The sequence below is a fragment of the Papio anubis genome, chromosome 19, assembly GCF_008728515.1.
Source record: "Papio anubis isolate 15944 chromosome 19, Panubis1.0, whole genome shotgun sequence".
Classification (NCBI taxonomy): Eukaryota; Metazoa; Chordata; class Mammalia; order Primates; family Cercopithecidae; genus Papio; species Papio anubis.
The window spans coordinates 17181002-17198200 of record NC_044994.1 but is presented as its reverse complement, the minus strand read 5'-3'; the positions used below and the strand labels follow the sequence as shown (position 1 = coordinate 17198200).

Genomic DNA, 17199 nt, shown 5'->3' with positions numbered 1-17199 from the left:
GTTTGGCTGGATATGAAATTCTGGGTTGAAAAACCTTTTCGTTAAGAATTTTGAATATTGGCCCCCACTCTCTTCTGGTTTGTAGACTTTCTGCCTAGAGATCGCTGTTAGTCTGATGGGCTTCCCTTTGTAGGTAACCCCACCTTTCTCTCTGGCTTCCCTTAGCATTGTTTCCCTCATTTCAACTTTGGTGAATCTGACAATTATGTGTCTTGGAGTTGCTCTTCTCGAGGAGTATTTCCTCAATTTGAATGTTGGCCTGCCTTGCTAGGTTGGGGAAGTTCTCCTGGATAATATCCTGCAGAGTGTTTTCCAACTTGGTTCCATTCTCCCCGTCACTTTCAGGTACACCAATCAGACGTAGATTTGGTCTTTTCACATAATCCCATATTTCTTGGAGGCTTTGTTTCTTTTTACTTTTTTTTTCTCTAAACTTCTGTTCTCACTTCATTTCATTCTTTCGATATTCAATCACTGATACCCTTTCTTCCAGTTGATCAAATAGGTTACTGAAGCTTGTGCATGAGTCACTTGGTTCTCATGCCATGGTTCTCAGCTCCATCAGGTCATTTAAGGTCTTCTCTACACTGTTTATTCTAGTTAGCCATTTGTCTAATCTTTTTTCAAGGTTTTTAGCTTCTTTGTGATGGGTTCGAACATCCTGCTTTAGCTTGGAGAAGTTTGTTATTACCAATCGTCTGAAACCTTCTCTCAACTGTTCAAAGTCATTCTCCGTCCAGCTTTGTTTCATTGCTGGCGAGGAGCTTCATTTCTTTGGAGAAGAGGTGCTTTGATTTTTGGAATTTTCAGTTTTTCTGCCCTGGTTTCTCCTCATCTTTTTGGTTTTATCTGCCTTTAGTCTCTGATGATGGTGATGTACAGATGGGGTTTTGGTGTGGATGTCCTTTCTGTTTGTTAGTTTTCCTTCTAACAGTCAGGACCCTCAGTGGCACATCTGTTGGAGTTTGCTGGAGGTCCACTCCAGGCCTGTTTGCCTGGCTTTCACCAGTGGATGCTGCAGAACAGCAAATATTGTGGAACGGCAGATGCTGCTGCCTGATCCTTCTGCTCGAAGCTTCATCTCAGAGGGGCACCCAGCTGTATGAGGTGTCAGTTGGCCCCTACTGGTAGGTGCCTCCCAGTTAGGCTACTTGGGGTCAGGGACCCACTTAAGGAGGCAGTCTGTCTGTTTTCAGATCTCAAACTCTGTGCTGGGAGAACCACTACTCTCTTCAAAGCTGTCAGACAGGGATGTTTAAGTCTGCAGAAGTTTCTCCTGCCTTTTGTTCAGCTATGCCCTGCCCCCAGAAGAAGAGTCTACAGTGGCAGGCAGGCCTCCTTGAGCTGGGGTGGGCTCCACCCAGTTTAAGCTTCCTGGCCGCTTTGTTTACCTACTCACGCCTCAGCAATGGTGGATGTCCCTCCCCAAGCCTCTCTGCCACCTTGCAGTTTGATCTCAGACTGCTGTGCTAGCAGTGAGCGAGACTCTATGGGCATGGGACCCTCTGAGCCAGGCGCGGGATATAATCTCCTGGTGTGCCATTTGCTAAGACCATTGGAAAAGTGCAGTATTAGGGTGTCCCGATTTTCCAGGTACCATCTGTCACAGCTTCCCTTGGCTGGGAACGGGAATTCCCTGACCCTTTGTGCTTCCTGGGTAAAGCAATGCCCCGCCCTGCTTTGGCTCACCATCCATAGGCTGCATCCACTGTCTGACAAGCCCCAGTGAGATGAACCCAGTACCTCAGATGGAAATGCAGAAATCACCCATCTTCTGTGTCGCTCACACTGGGAGCTGTAGTCTGGAGCTGTTCCTATTTGGCCATCTTGGAACCAGAAAAAGAAAAGTGTAGTTTCTTTTTTCAAACAAGGTTTTTCAGCCCGGTTTTATACCAGACTAACGGTGGCCAAAAATACAAAAGAGAGAGAGAGAGTTGGACAGTAACTCTTGAAAGAAGTTATGTAAAGTTTGTATTTTTTCTTCCTCAAATGTTTGATAGAACTCACCACTGAAGACAACTGGACCTGACGCTTTCCTTCTGGAAAAGTTTTTATTAATCCAATTTTTTTTAAGACAGGACTATTCAATTTTCTATTTTTTCTTGTCTCCATTCTGAAAATTTGTTCCTTTCAATAAATTTTTCAATTTCATTTATGGTGTTGAAATCACTGGCATAAAATTGTTCATGATATGTTTATATTCTCATTTTTATGTTGGTAGGGCCTGTAGTGAAGTTCTGCTCATATTGGTTACTTGTATCTTCTCTCATTCTTTTTGATCTTTCTAGAACACTAGTAATTTTATTGATTCTTTCAAGCTAGACTTTTTTGGTTTTGTTAATATTTTTTATTGTTTATTTCTATTTCTCTGATTTTTTTTTCTTTTTACTCTTTACTACTTTCTTCGACTTACTTTGCATATAATTTGGTCTTCCTTTTCTAGCTTCCTAAAATGGATAGTTCAATTATTGATTTTATTCTTTTTTTTTCTACTATCAGCATTTAAAGCTATAAACTTACCTCTAAGTAGGACATTTGCTGCCTTCTGCAAACTTTGATATGTTGTGTTTCATTGCTATTTAGTTTAAAATATTTTAAAATTTTGTTCATAATTTCTACTTTGTGTCATGGATTATTAACAGTGAGTTGTTTGATTTCTAAGTATTTGAGGTTTTCTTAAAATTTTATTGTTGTTGAGTTTCAATTAAATTTCATTGTAATCAGAAAAAGCACTCTGTAAGATGGCAATCTTTTGAAATATATTGAGACTTGTTTTAGTCAGCATAAGCTCTACCTTTGTGGACCTACCATATGAATTTAAAAGAATGTATATTCTGCATTTGTTGGATATAGTCTGCTATAAATCACAGCTAGGTAAAAGTGGTTGATAGGGTCACTTAATTCTTTTAGATCCTCAATGACTTTTTTTTTGGGTCTAGCTACCATATCAATCACTGAGACATTTGTGAAAGTCTGTAACTGTGATTGTGGATTTGTCTATTTCTCTGTCAATTTTTCCATGGTTATATTGAAGTTATCTTATTAGACACACAAATATTTATAATTATTACATTTTTCTGATATATTAGGTTGGTGCAAAAGTAATTGCGGTTTTGGCAAAAAACACAATTACTTTTACACCAAGCTAATATTTATTCATTTGCCATTAAAAAGTTTCCCTCTTTGTCTCTAACAATACATCTTATCTTGAAGTATATTTTTTCTGCTATTAATATCGCCACTCTTATTTTCTTGTGCCTACTATTAGCATGGCACGTCTTGTTCAGTCTTTTTTCTCTTAACCTATTTGTTTCTATGTATTTCAAGGGCACCTCCTGTAGACAGCATATAATTAATTCTTCATTTCTTATTCAGTCTGACAATCATGTCTTTTGATTGGATATTTGACTAATTTAAATTTGGTGCAGTTGTTGAAATAGTTGACTTTAGGTCGCCATTTTGCTGTTTATTTTCTTTGTCTTGTCTTATCTCTCTTGATGTTTGTTTGTTCCTCCTTTACTACCTTCTTTTGTGTTAATCAAATTTTTTTTAGTATTTTGTTTAATTTCTTTACTGGCTTTCTAGCTATATCGAGCTAATTATTGCATTTTAATAGCACTGTTCTAGAGGTAACAACATATATCTTTAACTTATCCCAGTCTACTTAGAGTTCACACTGAATAATTTCAGGTAAAATACAGTAACCTTGCAACAGTATATTTTAATTTCCCTGTCTTCCCATTCTTAGCATTATTGTTGTCATTTGAATCTGAAATCAATATATGTTATCAACTCAATAATACAGCTTCACAAATTTTGCTTAATTTGCCAATTGTCTTTCAAAGAAATTAACAGAAGAAAAGAAAAAAGTGTATGTGTATGCGTGTGTGTTGGGGGTATGTGTGTGAGTGTGTATATACATATTTAGTTCTTTTAATTTACCCAGGCATTTTCCATTTCTGGTGTTCATCATTTTTTCCTGTAAATCTGAGCGGTCACCTGGTGTCATTTCCCTTCAGCCTCAAAAACTTACTTTATAGGTATGAGCTGAGAGGAGTGAAAATAAAAAAAAAAATTAAATTTAAAACCTACTTTAGCTTTTCTAGTAGCACAGTTCTGCTGGCAATTGATTAACTTAGTTTTGTTTATCTGGCAATGCCTTAATTTCTCTTTCATGTATGAAGGATAAATTCTTTGGATACAAAATTCTTGGTTGCCAGTTTTTTTGTTTTTTTTTTTGTTGTTGTTTTTTTCTCTCTCCAACAGTTGAAATATGCCATTCTAATTTCATATGGCTTTCATTACTTTGAGGTAAAGTCACCATTGATCATATCATTGTTCTGCTGTATGTAACATGCCATCTTTCTCTGGCTGCTTTAAAGATTTTCTCATTATCTTTGCTTTCAGCATTTTGACTACAAAGGTTTATTCTGGCTAGGGTTTGCTGATTTTCCTAGATTTGTAAATTAAAATTGTTTTCATAAAATTTTGGAAGTTATAGGCCATTCTTTCTTTTGACACTTTCCTGCCCTTTTCTCTTCTTTCCTATTCTCTCCTCCTACCATTCCAATTACACCACTTTGTATCTCTTGATATAAATAGGTCTCTGATGCTCTGTTTATTTTTCTTCAAGTTTTTTTCTTTGTGTTATTCAGATTGAGTAATTTCTATTAATCTCATTTAAAGTTTATTAATTCTTTCTTCTGACACTCCAATCTGCCTTTAAAACCAAATTTTAGGGGCCAGGCATGGTGGCTTATGCCTGTAATCCCAGCACTTTGGGAGACCGAGGCAGGTGGATCACCTGAGATCAGGAGTTCGAGACCAGCCTGACCAATATGGAGAAACCCCATCTCTACTAAAAATACAAAAAAATTAGCCGGACGTGGTGGCACGTGCCTGTAATCCCAGCTACCAGGGAGGCTTAGGCAGGAGAATCGCTTGAACCTGGGAGGGAGAGGTTGCGGTGAGCTGATATCATGCCATTGCACTCCAGCCTGGGTGACAAGAACAAAACTCCATCTCAAACAAACAAACAAACAAACAAAACACACAAAACCAAGTTTTAGTGAATTTTTTATTTAACTGAAATGAGTAAATTCTTCACTTAAGTGATGGTGCTTCTTAGCTCTAGAGTTTCCATTTTTTATAGTGTCATTCCTCTGTTGAGATTGCATTAAGACCATTTTCCTTGAATACTTTGAAAGTATTAGAATACCTAATTTGAACTTTCTTTCCTGCTAAATCCAACATCTGGGCTCCATTTAAGTCAGTTTCGATGAACGTTTTTTGTTTTTCTTGAATATGGGTCACATATTTCTGTATCTTTGCACGTTTAGTAATTTTTGTCTGAAAAATGGACATTGTAGAAAATACAATGTGACTGACTACAGTGGATTATATTCTTAAATATTCATGTTATTACTTCATTAAGCAATTAATTTGCTTGAGCTTAAACAGAAAAGTTTGTCTCCTCTATGGTGTGTAGTTGTTGATCTCTTCTCAGTTTTTATGACTTCCAGCTGCTAAATATCCTCTTGGTAAATCCAGAGAACTCACCTGGTATAGTTCTATCTTTACAGACTAAAATCCTGTCTGGCCTTTGCCTGCTTTTTTAATGCCTTTGTCAGATTCTCCCTAACATATGCATACTTTACTAGCCAACCAGTGATGTGGGCAAAATTTTTACTCAAGATTTGGGGGTTTCAATCCTTTTGCCATTCTCTTGCTTACAGATTTCCCCCCCAAATTTTTCCTGTCCTCTCTTCTCTGTTACACTGAGCCTGGAATGTGACTAATGTATTTCTTTGCTCTGGCCAGGGATGTTGGGGAACATCTTCAGGCAGGATAACAGCAAATTCCCAGTTCTTCCCCCTTCCAGTTGTTTAAAAGTAATCTGCCTTCTGTCCTCCGTTTTCATGTGTTCTTATTCCTATAAATAGTTGTTCTTTCTTTTTATTATTACAGAATTTATAATTGTCATCTGTAGGAGGGTTTATATAGCGACTCCACTCCAACACCATTACTAGACGTGCTTATGGTTATGTCTTTAGTCTTTATCTTCTTTATGTACAGTACATGAGCATGAGGGTAGGTACATACTTTATTACTGTATATGCAGGATTTCACGCAAAATAAATGCTTCATAAATATTTGTTGTATGATTAAATAAAAATTCTGACTGCTACTGCAATTACACAATTGATCCCTCAGTGTGCATTCACAAATATTTACTGCTTTAAAAAAAAAAAGATTCTCATAATCTCAATCACAAGGTCTGTACCTTGAGGAGCTAGTCCTCATTTTTTTTTACAGGCTCTTTGGTCACCTTCTGAAACAGCAAGCGAGGGGACCATATTTATTCAGTGGAGTTTCTTGTATGACCAGTAAGAGAATATACTACAAGCACATTATGTGTCTTTCTTCAACTTCTAGAAAAAAAGAATGTCATCCGTGAGTACTGTCAATGGTCTTTGAGATTCTCACAGGCAAGGGGTTCCCAAATATGAGTGGATGTGGCTTGATGATCATGAGGCATTTTGCTTGTGTCTTAAGGCTTATTTCATTCTGAAGGTCACAGACTATGACTTCCCCAAGTGAGAAGTGAGCCTCCTCCCAATCTTCACTTTGGACAAGGGGCTTAGCCTACAACTATTAACAACACCTAGGCACCAACTGGTGTAGGAATCAGATGCATTTTTCTTAGGCCAGTTGCTTTTAAAGCAAAACAAAACACTTTCCCTCTATACAGAAGAGTTGGTATCTTTTAGATTGCAGCTGTTTTTGCTTCTCACTGATGGCTGTATTCCTGTTTTGGACAAGAGACAATTATCTACAAAGTGTGTAATATCATCAGGGGGCCTGGAATTAGAGGCAGTGTATCAGCATTACATATAAGTAATTATTATTACCAGTTTACACTTTTGGATATGGGGATTATTTTGCTTTCTACTTTGAGCTACACAGATGAAGAGTACGATATAGGTGTTACTGGCTGCATGTTGGGAATGTTATATATTTAAACAGTTTGCAGTTAATTAAGAGTATTGACTTGGAACTAAATCACTGGTCTCACACAACATCTGTGCTCTCTTCCTATCTGTCTATGTATTTAGATGGCGTCTATCACTGTGGTATCTAAGTGCTCTGAAAATCTAATTAGGCTAATTTCAACTTCCTCTGTGAGGGAGAAGGATCTACCTCTCTTCATCACCCTTCCTGCCACAGCCGTCTTGAAGGGAGTCATTATTATTCCTCGAAGAGAAAGGCAGTTGAAAGAGAGCCTCAAGCAAGAAACAGCATTTCGCACCTTCCTTGAAAGTTGGGGGTTTGGCTTCTAGAAGTGTTTTCAGCTTGTAAACGGCACCAGAAAGGCAAAAGGGCAGATGCTGCTGAACAGTCTGGTAACGTGTATACAGGGGAAGGAAAACTGGAAATTTCCTTGCAAGCCCTGGGTTAAAGAATTTGCTGGTAGATTATGCTTGATTGTGTACTCACAACGTCCAGGCCGCCACCACCTGACAGACGCACAGTGTTTGTTTATCCAAGGAACATAAGGGCAGTGTTCTCTTTCCAACAATGAACAAGTGTTGTTGTTCCGTCTGTGGGTCTCTGTTAACATTCCGACATCTTAATTCCTGGGCTGAGAAGAGCTGCCTGATTTCATTGGTTTTCAATGCCTAGCCTGCAGCTAGAGGTATGGAGAAGACAGCAGCACAATCACTATGAGTTACTTTTTGTGGTCGTAACCCACAAGGGTTACTCTTTCAGAGTGAATCCAAAGGCATATATTCATGCACAGGCAGAGAATTGCTGTCACAAAGCAGAGCTTGTTAGTTGGAAATGAGAAAGGATCAGAGATGGCCAAGTATGTTAGTCTGAGCTGGGCCAGGAGCTCTGTGATGCAGTATAAAGGAAAAAGAGGGAGGTTAAAAAAAATCAGTACTTTACCTCAGTCACATCTCAAACACAATGCGGGCTAGTTGTTATCAAGTATTCAATGTCATATTTTTTTTTTCATTCTTTGCTTGAAATTTGCATTATGTAGAGCAGGCGTCCCCAAGCTCCGGGCCATGGACCGGTACCCCAAGCCCTGGGCCATGGCCCCTGGCCTGTTAGGAACTGGGCTGCACAGCATGAGGTGAGCAGTGGGCAAGTGGGCATCTTTGCCTGAGCTCTGCCTCCTGTTAGATTGGCAGCAGCATTAGATTATCACAGGAGCATGAGCCCAGCATTAGATTATCACAGGAGCATGAACCCTATTGTGAACTGCACATACAAGGGATCCAGGTTGCCCGCTCCTTATGAGAATGTACTGCCTGATCATCTGAAGTCAAACAGTTTCATCCCGAAACCACCCCCAACCTTGGTCTGTGGAAAAATTGTCTTCCACGAAACCAGTTCCTTCTGCCAAAAAGGCTGGGGAACCACTGATTTAGACTTTCCAAGAAAATGATGGGAATGTTTGGCTGGGAATATTGAGATCAAGTTCATTTTTTAAAAATGAAGTTTTAAATTTCCTCATAAGCTGGGTGCAGTGGTGCATGTCTGTAATCCTAGCTACTAGAGAGACTGAGACAGGAGGATTGCTTGAAGCTAGGAGTTCAAGACCAGGCTTGGCAACACAGAAAAGAATATTTTAAAAATTGTCTCCTCTTTTTTGGGATACAGAGAGTTTCACTGTGTCACTCATGCTGCACTGCAGTGGCATAATTATACCTTACTGCAGCCTCTACCTCCCAGGCTCAAGTGATCCTCCCATCTCAGCCTTCTGAGTAGCTGAGACCACACATGTGTACCACCACATCTGGCTAATTACAAAAATGTAGAGATAGGGCCTCACTATTTTGTCTAGGCTTGTGTCACACTCCTGGGCCCAAGTGATCCTCCTGCCTTAGCCTCCCAAATTGTTGTGAGTACAGGCATGAGCCACTGTGTCCTCCTTCTGGCAAAGAAAATTAAGAGTCCTGGCAGTATGAGAGGTTTGGTATAAAAAGACTGAGACCAGAAATGGTAGGGTGGCAGCATTTGGAACTGTCCCTCACCTCCAAGCTCCCCTTGGTCTCTGGAGAAGGATCGTGGGGACTCTTTGCAGGTCTGTGCACGATCTCATTAAAGAGACTAGTGGATACCTAGCATTAGAGAGATTTTACAACCTGAGGATGTGCCCAACTGTGACAAGAAAATGACTGCTGACCAAAGCCAATCCTTCACCCTCAGAATTTCAAAGACCAGTCCTCAGAGCAGTAGCATCTTTCCAGAGCTGACACTCTGAGGAGAGCGCTGCATGTGGCACTGCCACAGATAAGAAAAGCAGAAACTTCCACGTGCAAATGACCACATGGAAAGAGAGGAGCACAGTCCTCCCCCCACCTCCCTTAGGCAACATAATTACTAGCTGAAATCTGTCTATGAGGGTCCCCAAAATGGCTGAGCCATTTCACTGGCCCATTAAATAAACACAAAAATTTGTTTGTAAGCTTAGGCCTTGGCCTGCCTCTGCTGACTTTCTAAATATGGAAGACCTAGGCTAACTTCAAGATTTCTTTGGGAGGGTGCGGATTCCCCTGAGTTGCTTCTCTACCTAAAAGTCACTATATCAATACATTTGTTAAGATGTAGCCACCACCATGAGCTGGTCAACTGCAGGATGGGGCGTCTTGGGGCTGCTTTCGGAAAGACTATGGTGCTCAAGGAGAGTCACTCCGAGGGCCGCAGAGTGATGGCCAACAACACTGCGAGCATCCTTGTGTCCTCCGATCTTGTGGAACTTACATTCAGTGACATGAAGAACGGTCAGAGGCCTCCAAAGGGACCAAGAAAGGCACTATCTACCTTACCCCTTTCATCTTTCTTTCTGTCCAGGGCGAACGATACCATGCAGTCCTTCGTAATGCCACTGTATCTTGTGAAGACCTGTGAGATTAAGCAGCCTGTGTTTGATACAAACTACATCAAAGGAACAGTGAAAGCCGAAGCAGGCGGGGGCTGGGAAGGCTCTGCTTCCTGCAAGTCCGCCTTCACGGCAGGGGGCGCCACTGAGTCTGGGAAGCACGTGTTCTAGGTGGCATCTCAAGCGTCCAGGGGTGAAGCCGTCAGTGGAGCCTACGACCGGCCACTCTCACATGCCTGGCAGGACTTGTGCCATTCCCCCGCCAGTCACTAGTGGAATGTACCCCTGCCCTCCTGGCTGCCCTTCTCCACCGTCTCCGCCTGAGTTCTATCCAGGACCTCTCAAGATGGACAGGGCCATGGGGTATGTGCAGCCCCCGCCACCGCCCTATCCTGGGCCCATGGAACCTCTGGTCAGCCCTGATGTTCCCTCCACTCCTGTAGCCGAAGCCAGGGCCACAGAAGCCGCTGCCAGCACCTGTTATAACCCAGGCAAACCGCACCGCGTCTCCATGCCCACGAAGCAGCCTCCGCCATCTTATCTCGGGTAAGAAGGTAAGAAGACCCAGTAGACGCCTCCCGTCACCTGCCTCCCGCCTGCCTCCCTCTCTGTCCTTGTTTCCTACTCCTTCCCTCAGGGTTGCAGCTGGGGCTGGGGGAGCTGAGGGAGGGCCTCGTTCTTCCTCCAGGTCTGATCATAAATGGTTACCAGGAAGGAGCGCTGGGGGACAGTTGGGTCCCTGGCCTCGGGAGAGGCCTCTCCTTGCTTCCCAGCCGCGTGCCTCCCTCACATCTCTGGGGCTCTTGGGAGCACAGGGTATCCCCCCCGCACCCCCGCCTTCCCGCTTCACTCTCGTAGCTTCTCCCTACGCAGGGGCTCTCTGGCCACCTCCTCCACTGCAGTCCAGCTCCCTTGGTCTGGCAGCCACTCTGCACTCAGTCTCATGAGCCCCCTCAGACCAGCCAGGTGTCTTCCCACAGTCCCCTGCCAGGCCTGGTTCACATTCCCTCCTCTGGTCTGTGCCTGGCCTGGAAGGGCCACCATGGGCAGACTGTCAGCCCAGATTCCACTCGGCCTGATTCTGGCCCCAGCCACTGTCATCCTCCCCTTCCCTGTCCTGGGTCATGGTGTTGCGAACTCCATGTGACTTTTGAGGCCATAAAATGGCTTCCAGGGCTTGAGTGGCATCAGGGTAAGCCCACTGAAGAAGAAGCTTCCCTGCTTTCTGCTAGTGTTTCTGGAATTTGCTTTCTGTCTCCTCTCTCTTCCTTCTAGAAGGCGCTTCTCTACTGGAACTAGAGAATGCATATCTGTGCCGTTGTGCCACCCGGGGGGCTGCTCAGTGGGCCAGGAATGAGGGCCCCTGACCCCGCATGCTGGCTACAGCCCCTCAGCCTACCTCTTCCCTATAAGCCTCATGCCCCCAGATATACTAACATTTGCTCTAGTTCATTCCTGCACTGGCCATGAAGTGAGGAGATGGTTATTTAAAGAGAATTCCCTATTTATTTGACAAAAATCCAGTTAATATGTTAATGTGAAATAAATCCTGTTTGTACCTTGATTTGTTGGCTGAAAATGTGAAATAGTGAAAATGAAGTAACAGGAAAAAAAAAAAAAAGTAGGATGGTCCAACTCCTTTCTGCCTGAGACTCACTGGACAATCTTCTCTGTGTCTTTGACTTTTTATCTGTAAAAAAGATTACACTCTGTTCCATATGTGGGATGGCAATAAGGGCAGTATTTAATCTGGACCATAAATCTTTAAAATCATTTAATTATCAGCTCTTCTGCCATGTAATGCAACTGCTACTTTATATATTTAGGTTACTTGATGCTTTTGAAGTAATTCAGTATGACTCTTTCAAGAACAAGAAAATGTATCAGATAGTTTTTTGAGGCCATTTAGGGATGGAGGCAAGCCATGAGTTCAAGATTCAAGGTAGTATGAGGCAAACGAATAACACTTTCTTCCCCACTGCAGTTACTAAACAGTGTGAGAAATAAAATAAAAGTATGACAGACAGGAGACTACAGTATCACCTTCTTATCCTGATACTGGAGAATGTGGCTTATATCTTATCTGCAGGCAAGTCAGCTTCATAATATAGAGCCTCAGAATGAGACAGACTTTATGAGTGGGTCACATTAGCTGGATCGCCACTGGCCCCCACACACGAGCCTGCCTCAGAGAACTTGGGGTGTGGAGAAGCAGGGCAAAATGTTTGCTTCCTATGGACTGCTAGTTCTCAAGAGCAGGAAGAGAGAAAACGGCTGGGAAATATGCCCAGTTTCTTCTCTCCAGCTCATTCCCAGATAACTGATTCCTCCTTCTCCCAGGGGGAGAGTGAAGGACAATATGGAACGAGGCCAGGAGTGTTGTGTTCTCTCCAAATGGAAGGAAACCTCTGGAATGGGAAAGAAGCATTCCCTCCTAACATGGCGTGTTCCTAGAAGGCAAGTGAGTATTTTCGAGAAGAACATTCTTATTTTTTAATACCACCCCTAGAGAAGGTGATGTTGTCTAGTCATCTAGCACCCTTAGGAGTTAGGCCAAGAAACTTGGTAGCCAGGGATTTTGCTAGGTCAGTTTTGGTATTTTTAAAACGGCATCAGAAGACATTTAACCAACTCACCCCAGTAGAATTCTTGGATTTGTATTGCTTTGATATGTTCAAAGCTATTCATTCTTTTCTGAATTTTAGAAGGTAGGACCACACTTATCTGGGTGACAGAAAGAAAAGCTTCATTCTAGATTTTATCATGATAGCCACGATCCTCTTCAAAGTTGTACTCACTTATATGTAACTTCAAAAAGCGTTCACTTATTCATTCTTATATCCACCTATTCAGTCAATTATGCATGTATTTTAAAATTCAATAAGAATTCATGAGTTGTTTTTCACCTATGTGCCAGGTACTATACTAGGCAGAAGGAAAACAAAACCAATTCTGTGTATACAAAAGGTGCCAAATAAGTGGCTTACATAGTCCTAAAAGAGCCAGGACACTATATCGGCCAGCACCCCCACCATATACCTATGTGTTTATCTGCTTTAGACCCTTTAGATCCTGGTATGCACTGGGGGTTGCAGAAAAGAGACATAAACATCTTTACTTGATTTCTCCATATAAAGTGTGTAGCATTAGATACATAACTCCGATATTTATATGTGTCTGAGAGATTTGTACAGGAATTTTCATAGCAGCTTTATTTAAAATGACCCCAAACTGGAAATGACCCAAATGTTCATTAACAGATTAACGGGATGCTAACACTCAGCAATAAAAAGGAACAAACTACTAATTACATACAACACAGATGAATCTCAAGCCATTGCAACATAGTAACACATACAACAGTAATACATACCACAGAAGAAGCCAGATTGAAAGAGCAGGTACTATCTGATTCTACTGTGTGAAATTGTAGAATAGGCGAAAATAAGTTATAGTGAAAGAAACCATAATAGAGGTCACATCTGGAAGTAAGTAGTGGGGAGACAGACTACAAAGGGATATGAAGAAGCTTAGTAGGATGATGGGAATGTTTCGTATTTTAATTGGGATGTTTGTTACGCAGCTGTGTACATTCATCAAAACTCGCTAAATGACACACGGTACATGTATTTTATGTATAAAGTATACCTTAAAATGTAAAGAGAAAGGTACAAAGGTACAAATTGATCAGAGAATAAAAGCTCAATTAAGCATATTTTTAAAAAATGAAACCTATCAAAAACATTTCAAATGTTTCTTGGCATTTGAACTACACTTAAATAGGTCGTGATTTATAATCTCCAAGCACATAATGTTTTTCTTCCTAAACTTTGTACCTTTAGGGAAAAAATTTTATTACAGAAATGGAATACAATAGGAGAAATAAGCTGCTTCTTAAATATTTACCTTAATACATAAAGAAAACTAGGGACTATCATAATTAGAACACATGTAAGTCTTTTTTTACATATGTATATTTATAGCTGACTGCATATAATTTTAGATAATAGTAATTGCCATTGTGTGTGAGTTTGTGAGTATGTGTGCTGTGTACCAAGCAACATGGAGAAATAAAAGAAGGAAAGAGGGTAAGCAATATTAGCGTAATTTGAAGAACTGGATGAAATTATTTCAATACTGTCAAATTATAATCATTTACAGAAAGAAGATATATTATTGGTTATTTTCATGTGTATTAATTGGCATTCAAGCCATCTGTATCATTTACTCATATATATTTAATGGGGATCATAAATATTCCTCTGCCAGCTAGAGAAGAGCCATCTATCAGGAGAGATGACAATCTTGGGGCTATTACTCAATGACTTGGTAGTAAAGGCTGAGCATTTTCTTGAGGTTATTAGAGTTGGATTTTAAACTTCTTTTATAGTAATGTACAGTAACATATAAAACATGTTGCTTTAATGGATTTTTAAAACCTCTACCAAAAAAGTCCACTTTAAATGCAGTGAATGCTGATCTATGAAATGAAGTTTATTTCACAAGCCATAGTTAGCTTTTGAGCTTTAAATCACATACTCTGTCCTAGAACACTAGTCCAATTTTAGTAGACCTGGAAATAAAAATGGAAATTGTTATTGACCCATTCAGCTCCCATGTAGCAACTTTTTTTTTCTGTAAATGTAGTTGTGCACACATTTCTTGGAAGAGATAGAAGAGTTTCATTCTGGATATTGTCAACCAACTTTCATTCTGATAGTTGTGTCAGTGTGTCACAGTCACCAGCACTATCAAAAGGGGCTTTGAAATGAAATTGCGTATTAAAAGGAAAAGCCTGGGGTGATTTGCTGTGTTTCAGTTCAGCCTGGGAGTGGAAAGGGAGAACCGCGTGCTAGGCCCAGGACACCTCCTGAATGCTCTGTGTTAACCTGCTCTGTGTTAATTTGCTTGGCTAATGTCCAGGGAGGCTTTTTGGACTTCTCAGTGCCCCACAGTGTAGTCCTAGGACTTGCAGTGGCACTGCAGTTAGGGTTGGCTCACAGAAGACTGTCAATTCACTTACATGGTGGTCAGCACGATTCCCCGTTTTCATATGCTGAAGCAGAAATATTTCTTTAGATAAGACAAAGGTATAGATTTAGTAGCATTCTCCCCTCTGTCTGGAATCATTTCCTTGAGTGTATGCTTCTAGTTCTCTGGTCTGCAAACTGGACTTAACAGTTGTAGACCACCATTTAAAGCAACTAGAAAAAACAAGAGCCATTCTTCCTTTGGCCCGATTGCAGAGCATTCACCTGTATCATTTGTATAGTTTCTGACATTCACCTTTCTGACATTCTGTCTCAAAGACAGTTGGAATCTGTGTCTTTAAGAATGAGGACAGTTTGAGACTTGGTGAGAAGAATAGATAAATGACCTCTCCCTTCCGATTTGAACTCTGAGTTCAGAATTAGCTGTTCAGATGTGACTGGCTGAGCGTCGAATTGCTTCTCAGCCCTGCCGGTACATTGGAATCGCCTGGGGAGCTTTTAAAAAATTACTGATGTCCAGGCCCCACCCCTAGAGAGCTCATTTAATTGGTCCAGGGTGGAGCTTGGACACCAGTAATTTTTTTAAAAGCTCCCCAGGTGATCTTAATGTGTACCAGGGTTGAAAACTACTGGTTTACAGCAAAATAGTTTCAGTCATAGAGCAGTAGCAAAAAAGGGGGCCGGGGATTGAGTGTGGCAAAGAACGAGAAGGTTTGCATGGCTTCTGTAACTCTAGCAAATACCCACAGCAAGGATCTGGAGATGCAAACACAAATCAGACAGGGCTATGCTCCAGGGGCTCATGGACAGTGAGAGAGGAGGACCTAAACTCAGCTCTGCAGTAGAGGATGGTAAGTGCTGGCCTAGTGAGGATGGGAAATGGGAAGGGGTGCAAGGCTTGTCTTGCAAACCAGAGGGAAGTGAAGCCTCCCTGGGCATTAGCCAAGCAAAAACTAAAAGAATTTACTCTTACTTAACTGAATCATACCTTAAATACTCGATTTACATTATTCCTTCATCTGATCCTCACAACCATCCTGGGAAGGTGGTTTAGTCACATTCCATAGAGAAGGGAGAGGAAATACAGAGATGTTAAGGATATGACCTGCAGTCACAGCAGTGGAGGCCGAGATGGCAATTAATCCTAACAGGCATGGCCTCACCCAGTCCTTACAGGACAGCCCTGTAAAATAAGTGTGACTGCTACTTCCTTTTACAGATGCACAAACTGAGGCACAACCTGGTTAAGCAACTTGCTCAAGAGTAAGCTAGCACTTCCTAAGTGCTAAAGTAGGGTATATTCATTTCGTATTGGCACTATAACAGAGCACTATAAACCTTGTGGTTTAAAAATAGCACAAATGCATTTTCTCAAAGTCCAGGAAGGTCAGAAGTCTAAAATGTGTTGGCAGGGTTGATTCCTTCTGAAGGCTCTAGGGGAGAATTTATTCCCTTTCCTCTTCCAGCTTTTAGAGGCTGCCTGCATTCCTTGGCTCACGGCCCCTTCCTCTATCTTCAAAGCCGGCAGCATAGCATCTTCAGCCCTCTCATCTCTCTCTGACCTCTGCTTCCATTGTTCCATCTCCATCTTTTACTCTGACTCTCCTGCACTCCCTCTTTCCCTCATAAGGACCCAGGTGATTAGACAGGACACACCCAGATAATTCAAGACAATCTCCTAGCTCAGTATTCTTTTTTTCTTATTAAAATTTTTAAATTTGTTTCTTACTTCCATAGTTCTTTTGGGAACAGGTGGTATTTGGTTACATGAGTAATTTCTTTAATGGTGATTTGTGAGATTTTGGTGCACCCATCACCTGAGCAGTATACACTGAACCCAGTTTGTAGTCTTTTATCCCTCACCCCCCTCCCATCTTTTCCCCTGAGTCCCCAAAGTCCATTGTATCATTCTTATGCCTTTGCATCCTCGTAGCTTAGCTCCCACTTATGAGTGAGAACATATGATGTTTGGTTTTCCATTCCTGAGTTACTTCACTTAGAATAATAGTCTCCAACTCCATCAAGGTTGCTGTAAATGTCATTATTTCATTCCATTTTATGGCTGAGCAGTATTCCATCACCCCTCTCTCTCTCTCTCTCTCTCTCTCTATCACAATTTTTTTTTTGAGGTGGTGTTTCACTCTTGTCACCCAGACTAGAGTGCAGTGGTGTGATTTCGGCTCACTGCAACCTCCGCCTTCCAGGTTCAAGTGATTATCCTGCCTCAGCCTCCCAAGTAGTTGAGATTACAGGTGACTGCCACCATGCCTGGCTAAATTTTTTGTATTTTTAGTAGAGACAGTGTTTCACCACGTT

General features: G+C 41.4%; 1 pseudogene; it reads left to right on the top strand.

The window, feature by feature from the left end:
* Nucleotides 1-8757: 8757 nt before the first annotated feature.
* LOC101012818 overlaps nucleotides 8758-17199 on the top strand; it is a 102258-nt pseudogene continuing 93816 nt past the window's right edge.